This window comes from Mirounga angustirostris, unplaced genomic scaffold, assembly GCF_029215605.1.
Source record: "Mirounga angustirostris isolate CCGP_5_RB_7025 unplaced genomic scaffold, mMirAng1.0.hap1 SCAF_7, whole genome shotgun sequence".
NCBI classification, from domain to species: domain Eukaryota; kingdom Metazoa; phylum Chordata; class Mammalia; order Carnivora; family Phocidae; genus Mirounga; species Mirounga angustirostris.
In genome coordinates this window covers 83968892-83981824 of record NW_026991715.1, presented here as the reverse complement: position 1 = coordinate 83981824, position 12933 = coordinate 83968892, and positions in this window count along the sequence as shown.

Here is a 12933-nt window from a genome sequence, read left to right as displayed (position 1 = left end):
TGGTAAAGCAAAGCAGATGTGTAACAGCTTCAGTAGAATCCAGATTCATTTATAAAGTATCTTGTGAAACATCTTGATGTGGAAGCATTTCTGTATCGTTAGATCTTTTAGAGTTGGATAGAGGGTGACACCCTATAAAAGTTGTGAAGTGCTTTAAACTTTGTCGTGCCTAGAGCTGAGGTTTTCAAGACTGTGTCACTATGTGTATGTAGAGGGGAGTTTAAAACTTTCAAGCTTAATGTGAAAAATTTGTTTCCAGCAGGGACTAGTTTCAACTAGGTCTATGGATTTATAAAATGATGAGGCAATTTTATGCAGCAGAGACTGATGATAGAAATGCAGTTTACATAAATGGCAATGGATTAGCACTTAAACCACTCTCCACGTATGTTTAAACAATCTTCCACGACCCTCAAAAATCTCCTTTTATAAACTTCATCATTTATCTGGGATTAAAAGGGCAATGTTTTGACAACATTGTTGATTTACATGTAACTCATCATTTGTTTATCATTTATCTGTGATGATTAGTGCCTGAACTTCATATGCCTGGAATGTGTATTACGCTTGTTTACATTTTTGGTAGCTGATGCCCTTTTTAATGTACTTTTTAGGGCTCAGGACAGCTTGGTGACTTTGATGATCCTTCTAATAATCAGTCCCATCTAAGCCTGAGGGAAGTTGAAGATTTATAACTTTTCAGCACAGTTGAGTTTTAGTGATAATCCATCAAAGTTTTTAGTTTTCTTCTCAGACCCTCGTCTCAAATCTAGTCCGACAAGATGCATTGGTCTCTGAAAATTGGCCCTCAGGGCCATGAAATCCTGTAGAGAGTCAGGAATACAGCACCAGGCATAAGTATCCTCAAATGTGTAGATGTAAGATCCACAAATAGAAATGTGGATATCAATACAGCAAGAGAAACTCTATACTGGTAAAGTACACAAACATAAATACACAAACACAAACACATATATTTTAAGCAGGATGTAATTATCATACTTCAATATTGTCTGCTCATCTAAAACAGCTTTTGCATTCATTTGCACTTCCGATGATAGACTATGCCTGTTGCCAACTATTTGTTATTATTTTCCCCCATCTAGGACCATCTTAAATTGATTTTATAGCTTAAAATAAGAAGACAACATTCAGAGGAGGTGATTGAAAATAATTTCTATTTGTAGAATAATTTCAGTGGTTGGGCCAATGACTGTACACTTCATAAATTTCAAGTTTAACAAGGTGGCAGATTTGTTTTTTTATTCAACATAATTCCTGTGATAGCTGTTTGTTATGAGAAAAAGCATTCTGAGCAGAAGACAAACTCTGTTCCATGGGTACTGTGGAAGTATGGGGATTCACATGTTGGGAGCTCTAGATATTTCACCTATGCTGGGAAGAGTAGGAAGGAGAAGAACATGGCAGGAGGTGAGCATAGAAAGAGAACAAGAGGCAACTTCCATGAGAGCAGTGAAAGATGTCTACAAATAATTTTTGGGAAGAATTCCTGAGACATTTGCCTAAATTCTCCACATTACTCATTAAAGGCAATTCACAATCAAGATCTACATAATACTTCAGGCCTTCTGTGGCCAGAGTGCTCTTTCATTGAATATAATGCTATTCAGAGACTGGTCCAAGTGGGAGTCAGCTATATCTGGGGTGCATATGGGGTTTTGGATACAAATCATTACCCTAGAACTAGGTTAAAAGTGCATCTTCACTATGATCATCTATGTTTTGGAATTATATGTAAGTGACTATTCTGAAATTTGGACTGTATAGTTATGTCAAGTGAAGAAATTCCATAAGGTGGCATTATGCAATTTTACAAAATATGGACATATAGGAACATTCCTTCTATTGTGTTATATATCTGCCTATAGAACATATCTGCACTAGGGATAGCTAAATGCAGAGGTTTGGGAGAGATTTAGGGGTAAGCCATATAGTTCTAGAACTAGATCAAAAACAGGAAGAATTGATCTGTATCAATATATACAATGTCCAGGTAGAATTTAGAGCCAAGGGTATCTTCTTAGATGATGTGTTAGCAAAATTATCAAGAGAAGAGCTGACTGAAAGGATTCAGTCTCTTTATCTTCTAGAAGATAAAACCTCTGGATGAGAAGGTCGTGAGACATCAACAAGAAAACAGTAAAGTAAGAAGAATATTCAATAGCTAGAACTTAAGGTCATGGGGATAGAGTAGTAAATTGCTGGAGGAGAAGTGAGGTAAGAAAGGGCAGAGAACAATTTCCTTGTATTATTATTTATAAGCCAGATCATTCACTGTGTCATTGATTCTTGGCCAGATTCTAAGTGGCTAAGGATTGCTCTTAAAGATAAAGCTCTTAGATGAGATAAAGTTAAGGCGGTCCATGTAATGGCTAGGGCTTCTTAAGAGGGAAGATGGCTGCTGCATCTGGCTCCTTGGCAACAGTTCTCTGCTGGGGGTGGATCTGGTGCTATTAGTCTGTGTTCTACAGCATCATGTTGGTTGGTTTGAGATTAATGGCTGAGGATCAACAGAGGAAGTCTTAAAAATTCCCTTGTGAACAAACAAGCTAAAAATTGATTTTTAACTTAGACTCAATGGACACCCATTTACTGAGAAAATTGGAGTTGCTCTTGGGAAGGAAGAAGAGGTCAGTGACAGCCATGCCTGAACTTGTTCAGTGCTTTTGAGTTACCTCAGTGGACAAGAACAAATCCCTGGGGGCTTGGCTGCAACTATGGGACTGGAATCAAGCAGCTTTGAGCCCCTGGGTAAAGACCAGCTCTCTTAGAAACTTGAGAAATTAGTAGGAGGTGCTATGCCAGGGACTGGAGTAAAGGTCTCTGAATGTAGTTAGAAATGCCACTGAAATGGAATAAAGATAAATAGCTCCAGAGCAGAGAAGCGCCACCAACTAAGTGAGAGTGTACGGGCTTTCGGGTCATCCAGAGATTCAGATTTACCAGGAGCTGCCCTGGAGAAGAGCTGAGATTTACATTTTGAATTGACAGCTATGAATCAGTGAGACCTCAGTGTTCAGCCTGAAGCAACTGGAACTGTGGGCAATCCACCAGGGGGCAGTAAATTGAAGCATGGTCAACCTGACTCTTGAAGCAGATTTACTATTCATAGGCAACTTTTTGGATTTTATTACCCAACTAAGGAGCCATCACGATTCTTTCTGGAGGAAAAAGAGGCAACTCTAGCAAACCTCCAGGAACACAAAGGCCTGACATGCTGGCATGATCTGGGCAGCTGGAATGATATAGTTATGCTTTAGTTTCATGGAGCCCGATTCTCCTGCAAATAAGGTCGACTCAGGCTGGGACAAGCAGACTGCAAACCCTGAAGAGGTTGGTTATGATCAGGTTGGAGGCTTGCCTTCTTGTTTGTTTCAGGAGAGGCAGGGTGATCATAGGAGAAGTTGCTTTGGTTCTCTAGCTACCTACTCCTCCGGGTTTTGCAGACCTCCGGGCATAAAGATTGCTCAGAAATTTGGGCAGGGGGAGGGCAAGAGATGATCCTATCTTTGCTTTTGTTGTTTAGTGGCTGTCAGCTCCCTGAGGGAAAGAATTAAGTGAATATACCTTTTTTCTTATATTACCAGCAACACAGACTCTGCAGGAGGCTTGGACTGCCTCAGAAAGCTGACAAGTTTTGCTCCTTGGACATGCTAAGAGAAACTTCAAGGGGTCACAGTGCCTGAGAGGAATCATGGCCAGCTCAGTAAAGGAAGGTGAATCCAGAAACTGAGTATGGGATTTCATAATGTGAATAGGAAGAGTCCCAGAGTAGCACATACAAAGATTAGGATAGTCTTTGTGGAATACTACCATGATATAACCAGAGAGATGCTGTAACAATACATACCAGCTAACATTTATGTTGTACCTGCCATGTGTTATGCACTATTCTAAATGCTCATGAATAATAATTTATTTAATCCACACAATAACCCTAGCGTGAGATACTATCATGATTGTATTTTGTAGGTGAAGAAACTGAGGCACTGAGAAGTAAGATCCCAAAGCCAGGCTCAGTGACTCAGCCTGTGTTTTTACTATGTTGTTCTGCTTCACAAATGGGGCCGACAATTTGCTCATCAGAGTTTCAGGGGGCAGAGTGCCGGAGTTGTTTATTATTAGAAAGGCAGTTGTAAATTTGGGGTAGAGGGAAACTCATCAAGCAGGAAGTTTAGAAAGCATTTGATGTTGAATGCTATGTATTCCCTGTTTATCACAACCATATACTTCAGTTTTAAGAAATTACGACTAAAAAAATCTGTATTATTCTTCAAGATTTCTGGAATTGAACTTCTCTTTGAATGCAGCACTGCATTTAAAAAATGGTGCATGATTCAGGTTGCAATGGTTGGTCTGATGTTGAAGAAATTTTGTCACTAGTTTTGCAGTTGCTATTTTCCTTCTTTTACATAAGGTATTTTCTCAAAGTTATGAAAGCTCTTTGAAAGTTGGAAATTCAGAATCCTAAAGATTGAAGCATGAGGCGGCACCACTCGGGCATAACGGCTGTAAGCACAGTGTGGTGTCTTATCCTGTTTTGTGTCTCAGTTCCTCTTCTTAATAGTTGTGTGACCCCAGGAAAATCACAAGAACTCTTTGAGCCTTAGGATACCTTCTGTAAAAGGTGGGGAAAAAATCTTTACTTAATAGGGTTTTTGAGAGTATTAAATGAGACTGTGATTGTAAAATGGTAAAATGCCTGGGATATAGTAAGAATATAATGTAATACATTACTCTTGTTATTATTAGCACTTCTCTTTTTTCATTGCTAATGTCATCTTTAGTCCAAACTGTAGAACACATCAAGTTAGTCTGGATACCAGGTGATCTGACTGTAGTAACCTATTGCTATAGCTAGTCATTAATAGCTATCAACAGTACAAGCCATATTGATAATCCTCCATTTCTGAAATAAGTTTTTCACCTGGCTTCTGATGTCCCTCCTACCACACTGGCCACTTCTCTCATCTCATTCCTAATTCCTGTTCATCTTCCCATCTTCTTAACATTGAAGTATGCCAAGGCCTCGTCCTTGGAACTCTCCTTTATCTGTACTCACTCTCTTCATCTGTCTCTTGTTTTTTAATTTGAATACCTTTTAAAAAATTAATTAATTAGATTTCAGTATAATGAACATACAGCGTTATATTAGTTTCAGGTGTACAATATGGTGATTCAACAATTCTATACATTACTCAGTGCTCATCATGGTAAGTGTACCCTTAATCCCTTTCACCTATTTCCCACCCACCACCTCTCTCGTAACCATCAGTTTGTTCTCTATAGTTAAGAGTTGGGTTTTTGTCTCTTTACTTTGTTAGTTTGCTTTGTTTCTTAAATTCCACATATGAGTGAAATAATATGGTATTTATCTTTCTCTGTCTAACTTATTTCACTTGGCATTATACCCTCTAGGTTCATGCATGGTTGCAAATGTCAAGATTTCATTATATATATATATAAATTGTGGTATATATATATGCCACACAACATCTCCACTCAGATGTCTAATACACACATCAAACTAATCATGCAGAACCCTTAACTTTCCTCTAAAACTTACTCTCTCTCTCTCTCTCTATATATATATATCACATCTTCTTTATCCATTCATCTGTTGATGAACATTTGGGTTGCTTCCATATCTTGGCTACTGTAAATAATGCTGCAATAAACATAGGGGTGCACGTATCTTTTCAAATTACTGTTTTTGTCCTTTGGGTAAATACCCAGTAGTGGAATTACTGGATCATATGGTAATTCTATTTTTAACTTCTTAAAAAGATGTTATTTATTCATTTGAGAAACAGAGAGAGAGAGAACAAGTAGGGGGAGGGAGAGGGACAAGCAGACTCCATGCTGAGCACAGAACCTGAGGCGGAGCTTGATCCCACAACCCTGAGATCATGACCTGAGCCAAAACCAAGAGTCAGACGCTCAATTGACTGAGACACCAGTCATCCCTATTTTTAATTTTTTGAGGAATCTCTGTACTGTTTTCCATAGTGGCTGCACCAGTTTGTATTCTCACCAACAGTGTATGAGGGTTCCTTTTTCCACATTCTTGCCAACAGTTGTTGTTTCTCGTGTTTTGACTTTAGCCATTCTGACAAGTACAAGGTGATATCTCATGGTTTTGATTTGCATTTCCCTGATGATAAGTGAGGCTGAGCTTTTCATGTCTGCTCACCATCCGTATGTCTTCTTTGGAGAAAAGTCTGTTCATGTCTTCTACCCATTTTTTACTGGAATTTTTTTTTTTTTTTTTTTTTGTGTTGAGTTGTATAAGTAATTTGAGTAACTTTTTAATATCACATCACATTGACTACTCCCAACTATATCTCCCAACTAAAACCCAATTTAGACTCTTATATTCAATTGCTTCTTAACATCTCCACTCAGATGTCTAATACACACATCAAACTAATCATGCAGAACCCTTGGCTTTCCTCTAAAACTTACTCTATCCACACTTGTCCCTACTTCCAGTTTCTAAAAAAAGAAAAATCAAAAACAAATAAAAAACCACCAGAAAACCTGAAAATATTCTTGTTTCCCCTTTTCCCTCATGTACTACATCCATTCTACCCATCAGAAAACCCTATTGACTCCATCTTCAAAATATTTCCAGAACCTTATCACTTCTCACTCAGTACCTCCTCTGATACCATCTAGGTCCAATCTACTATCATCTCTTGTCTTCATTTTTGCAAATGCCTCCTAACTAAATGGATTTACTGTTCCTACCCCTGCCTCCTTCAGTCTGTTCTCAACACAGTAGTCAAAGTAATCCACTTAAAACTTAACTAAGATCCTGTCATACCTCTGTTCACATCCAGTGTCACTCAAACTGAAGCCAAATTAAAAAAAATAAATAACTGAGGTCACTTCCCCCTCTACCTCTCTGATATTCTTCCATTGCACACTCTTTCTCTAACCCCAGTGGCTTCCTTGCTTTTCCTTGAGTATGTCAGACTCACTTCTTTCTCAGGGCACTGGCTTTTCTCTCTACCTTAAATACTTTGCTCTCAAATATTGGTAAAACTTACCCTCTTACCTCACCTTGATCACTCTATTTATAATAGTAATCCCTTATTATCTCTATCTCCCTGCACAAAGTTAAACTGGACTAAGACACTTGACTACATTCTTTTTCTGCAGAGCAATCAACACCTATTTTTTTTTTTTAAAGATTTTATTTATTCATTTGAGACACAGAGATACAGAGAGAGAGCATGAGCAGTGGGAGAGGCAGAGGGAGAGGGAGAAGCAGACTCCTGGCTGAGCCAGGAGCCCGATGTGGGGCTCGATCCCAGGACCCTGGGACCATGACCTGAGCTGAAGGCAGACGCTTAACCATCTGAGCCACCCAGGTGCCCCGCAATCAACACCTATTAATACGCTCTGTTTTTTATTACTGGGCGCCTGGGTGGCTCAGTTGGTTAAGCGACTGCCTTCAGCTCAGGTCATGATCCCAGAGTCCTGGGATCGAGTCCCGCATCGGGCTCCCTGCTCTGCGGGGAGCCTGTTTCTCCCTCTCCCACTCCCCCTGCTTGTGTTCCCTCTCTCGCTGTGTCTCTCTCTGTCAAATAAATAAAATCTTAAAAAAAAAATACGCTCTGTATTTTATTACTGATTTTGTGTCTCTTGTCTGATTCCTCAACTTGAATATTTCAGCTCCATCAGGCCAGCAAATTCTACTGTTATGGCCATTGCTATATTCCTAGTGCTAAGAACAGCAGCTAGCTTTGGTAAATCGTAAAAATAGGCCTGGGTGACATGATAGACATTCAGTAAGCACTTGTTGAATAATGAACAATTTGTTTATTCATCATGAATTAGACAATGGCTTGGTACCTTATCGTACCAATTACTGTAGTCAACAGCTATGGCTGTATGCTATATGTAAATTTCAGTTCTTTTACAAAGCTGATTTCAAAATTTGGCATGTAAATGTGTATACATATATTGATCTTGGCCTCTGCCATCTTAAATGTTTACAGTAACATCTTCTGGGGTGTGTAGTTAGGGAAATCATCTTGGTTCTCATTCCCCACTCTCCACCAAAAATAATGGAGAATGCCTCAGGTGAGGAAAAACAATGGAGATGTATTTGCTTTTCTTCTCATTAATGTTTATAATTATTTTCTTTTCATTCTCACTTGCGACGCCACTGGTATTGCAAACCACAGAACCCAATACTAAAATTTCCCTGCTGTTCAGAATTCAGGCAATAGATGCCTTCAGCCCTGATCTTTTCTGGCCAACAATTGGAGGGGCTATTATATTACATGCATGGACTGTCCAGTGAGCAGAAGGCCAGGTGTCACTTTGAGTGACAACCTTCCAGGTTGCAAAAACTGTAATTCTGTTCATCCAATTGAGTGATTGTGTGCCTGTATGTCACTTTGCCCTCAGAATATCTCCTCTTAACCTCCACTGTTTTGACTGAATTCTGGAGTTGATGCTGTAAGGAGATGGTGGTATAATGCAGAGAGCACTGATAGTTTGGAGCATGTGCAAGCTGCAGCATATCTCCTGCTGCAGTGTTTATATCCTTGGCTAATAGTGATATAATTCCTCTCTTTTTTTTAAGTGACAGGTAGTTGGGGTTTGTGCTTTTGTTCTTCTATAAAAGGAAAAGCAGGTTCATGTGGTCTGTTAGGTAGGATTTACCTAGTTTTAAGATTTGGATCTAATTCCTCAACAACATTCCTATATTAACTTGGTTTAATGGAAATAATAAAACTATGGTTGTGCTTAACTGATTTTGTCATCTGACTCAGAATGGAGATCATTGTGTGGCTGATTTAACTGCAGTTGTTCTCAACTGATATCACTGAGTGTCAAGACCACCACAACAATGAGCTTGGAAACGAAGTGATCTGGTTAACTAGCCATAGGTAATAGTCAATGGAATGGTGTTTTTCTTAGCAGCATTTAGCAGGGCTGTTTTTGTCTCAATATCAATCCCTGTGATATTAAGTAAAAACATCTATATTGCCACTGACCCAGACAGCAGTATGGTTGCTTTGGTTAGCTCAACAATTTCATAAAAACTGAGAAGACTTACCATTCTTCAGGGTCAGATCTTGAGTGGGTAGAAAAGGCACCTCTCTTTGTGATATAACTGGATTAGGGCTCAGGCAATCTTTTCTTTATCCAAACAACAACGGCATCATATTACGAAGGTCTGGACACCTAGGATGGGGACTACATTCTTTTGGAGAAGACCCTTCTCTGGCTCTGAGTCCTATTTTAGAAAGATACATGAAGGTGTCAGAGACTGCCATGCATTGCCAAAATTCACTTTTTGCTCTTCCTGGAGACACAGCTAGACTTATTTCCCAGTCTTTCTTTGGTTATGTGAAGCTATATGATAGAGTTTTGGCCAATGAAATTTGAGTGGAAGTGATGTGTGTCACTTCTTTGTCAGAGTGGTTAAGAAGTAGTTCTTTCCACCTAGATGTCCATCATTGGATGAATGGATAAAGAAGATGTGGTATATATATACAATGGAATATTATGCAGCCATCAAAAAATGAAATCTTGCCATTTGCAACGACATGGATGGAACTAGAGGGTATTATGCTAAGCGAAATAAGTCAATCAGAGAAAGACAATTATCATATGATCTCACTGATATGTGGAATTTGAAAAACAAGGCAGAGGATCATAGGGGAAGGGAGGAAAAAATAAAACAAGATGAAACCAGAGAGGGAGACAAACCATAAGAGACTCTTAATCTCAGGAAACAAACTGAGGGTTGCTGGAGTGGACAGGGGTGGGAGGGATGGGGTGGTGGGTGACAGACACTGGGGAGGATATGTGCTATGGTGAGCACTGTGAACTGTGTAAAGTCTTACACAGACCTGTACCCCTGAAACAAATAATATATTACATGTTAAAAAAAAAAAAGTAGTTCTCTCCTATCTGCTGGCTAAATGGAGGCACTTCAAGGACCTACATATGGGTGGGGTCATGAGACAGAAAGATCCGGAATTCCCAAATTGAGATTGCTTGACTAGACACACCTGTGTTGGAGTGTAACAAGAGTATGTATGGGTGTTTTCAGCCATTGAGATTTTAGGATTTACTTGCAAACAACAGCTAGCATTATTGCCCTCATTAGCCTGTCAGCCACAGAGAGAATGAATAGGGAAGGGTAGATTCTGGAGTAAATAGGATCAGTTGGATTGCTCTTGCAGAGATAAAGTAATATCAGCTGATTCTAGAGTCAAGGAAGTAAAGAATAAAAAGAATTTTGAATAAATAAAATGTTAGATGTAAAGGACAAATTAAGAGACAAGATAACCTCAATATTTTAAGCTGAGATATTAGAATAGTAGTTACCTCACATAACCTCAATATTTTAAGCTGAGATATTAGAATAGTAGTTACCTCACATAACCTCAATATTTTAAGCTGAGATATTAGAATAGTAGTTACCTCAAAGAGTGATAATTGGGAAGAAGAGCTGAAGTGGGGATAATGATCATGAAGTAGGTGCAGTGAATGTTGTTTGGCATATGAATAATGTGAGGAGTTGGAAAAACAGAATGGGAGACTAGGTGAGAGTTCAGGGTGCAGCTTTAAATTTATGAGTCATTAACATCTGCAAAGATACTGAGAGGAGTGGTAGATGAGAAGTATAATGGTAGCAAAGATGAGGATCCTACTGTTAAAAGAGAAATAGGAATCAGTAAAGAAGGCAGAAAAATAACCACTAGACAAATGAAAGAGCAATATAATAGCAGAGAAGAGAGTTTGCTAAATAACTTTTAAAAATTATAGACAAATGATTCAAGTACTCAGAAACAACAAGGAATGAGACAGAGCCATTTGTTTTGACTTTTTAAGGCTCCTTCTTGGGGACAAAGGTTTATATGACTATGATAGATCTATATACCTATATATTGCTACTTTGTAATTTTGAAGGGATGGTCACTGGGCTGGCCTACTGTAAGACTAGGGCAAAGGAAGCTTGGAAAGACCTAAGACACATTTTGGATTTAGTGTATGTTTTAACATCTGTCAGATATTTGTTGAGCATCTTTTATATACTAAGCATTAAATAAAATGGATAGAATGGGAAATGGTCAGACTACCAGCCATAATACAGTCATAGGTGCCCTGATATGCTTTGGGGACACAAGGCTGAGGTTGATGAAGTTTTTAGAGAATGTGATATTAAAGCAAAGTAAATTTCAAACAGAGAGTACAGAATGAGCAAAGGCAAACAAGCACATGGATGGGAAAGAACTGAGGAATGGGGAGAGGTCATGTGTGGCTACTGGATGATAAGGCAGGAAAGGAAGGGCCTTTGGGACTTGTTCTGGAGCACTGTAGTTCTATTGAGGATTTTAAAAAGAGGAGGGACACAGATCTGTGCTTTGAAAACACGGTTCTGGCAGCTTTGAGGAGGCAGGATTAGATAGATATGGGAGAAACAGGAAACATGGAAGCCCATTAAAAGATTATAACAACTGTCAGGCAGGAAATACTGAGGGTCAGAAAGTAGAACAGGAGGCACGGGAAAGAAGGAGGGAACAGATATGAGTATGTTATAGAACGGGAAATGGTAGAATTCTCTGACAGACTGGATGTAGAAATGAGTGGAAAGCTTAAGAAAATTCAACAATGCTGCCTAAATTTGAAGAAGCCATTACAGGTATAGGGGGTGGGGAATTGGTATTATATATTTAGATTATTATCCACTACATCTAATCTGGGGGCAAAAATTGCCTTCCGCCTCAAGGAACATCCAAAATCCAACTGCTCCTCATCATTTCCTCCTCTACTACTCTAGACCAAGCTGCTGTCCTCTTTTGCCTGGATTACTACAGTGCCTTCTAGTTTTCCTGCTTCTAACCTTGGCTTTTGATAGTCTATTCTCAGTGCAGCAGCCAAAATTATTCTGCTAAAATATAAGGACAAGCCTCTCCTCTTCTCAATATCTTTCACTAGCTTTCTATGTCTCTCAGAGCAAAACCAAAACTCTCATATGATCTACAAAGAATTGTCCAATCTGTCATCCTTTCTGCCCTGCCCCCTGCATTCATACATCCACACCTACACACCTATTATCTGCCATCTGACTCCCTTAGCTCCAGTTTCATTGGCTTCCTTGTGATTCCTATAATAGAACAGGAGAGACTCTCCTGAAAGTGCCTTTTGCACTTGCTTTGTCTGTTGGGAATGCTCTCTCTTGGAAACCTGCTGCATGGTTTTACTGTCTCACTTTTTTCAGGTCTTGACTCAAATGTCATTATTTGCAGAGAGGCCTTCCCTGGTTATTCCTTAAATGTAAGTATGCCCCTCTTCTTCCCCTTCTCTGCTTAATTTTGATCCTTAGCACTTTTCATTGTTTAACATTCTTGATTTTTACTTAATTACCTTGTTTACTGTGTCTTCCCCACTAGAATGTAAGCTTCATGAGGGTGGGATTAAAAACAAAGAGTGCTTGGGGGCACCTGGGTGGCTCAGTAGGTTAAGCTTTGAACTCTTGATTTCAGCTCAGGTAATGAGCAAGTTAATGATCTCAGGGTCAAGGGGATCAAGCCCTATGTTGGGCTCTGTGCTGGGTGTGGAGCCTGCTTGAGAGTCTCTCTCCTCCCTCTGCCATTCCCCTCACCCCCGCTGGTGAACTCTCTCTCTCTTTAAAAAAAAAAAAAAAGAGTAAGTATAAAAACAAAGAGTGCTTGGCACATAGCCATTGTTCAGTATTTGCAGAATGAATAAAAGTTCCAGGGAAATGCAAATCAAAATGAAAAGGCTAACACTGGGGAAATTATTTTCTTAAGAATAAAGATCATTGAGAGATATTCCCAGATCTCCATCAGGCAAAAATGTTATTCATCAATATTTCTTCAAAATGCTTTAAATAATATTCAAGATATATTACCTAAA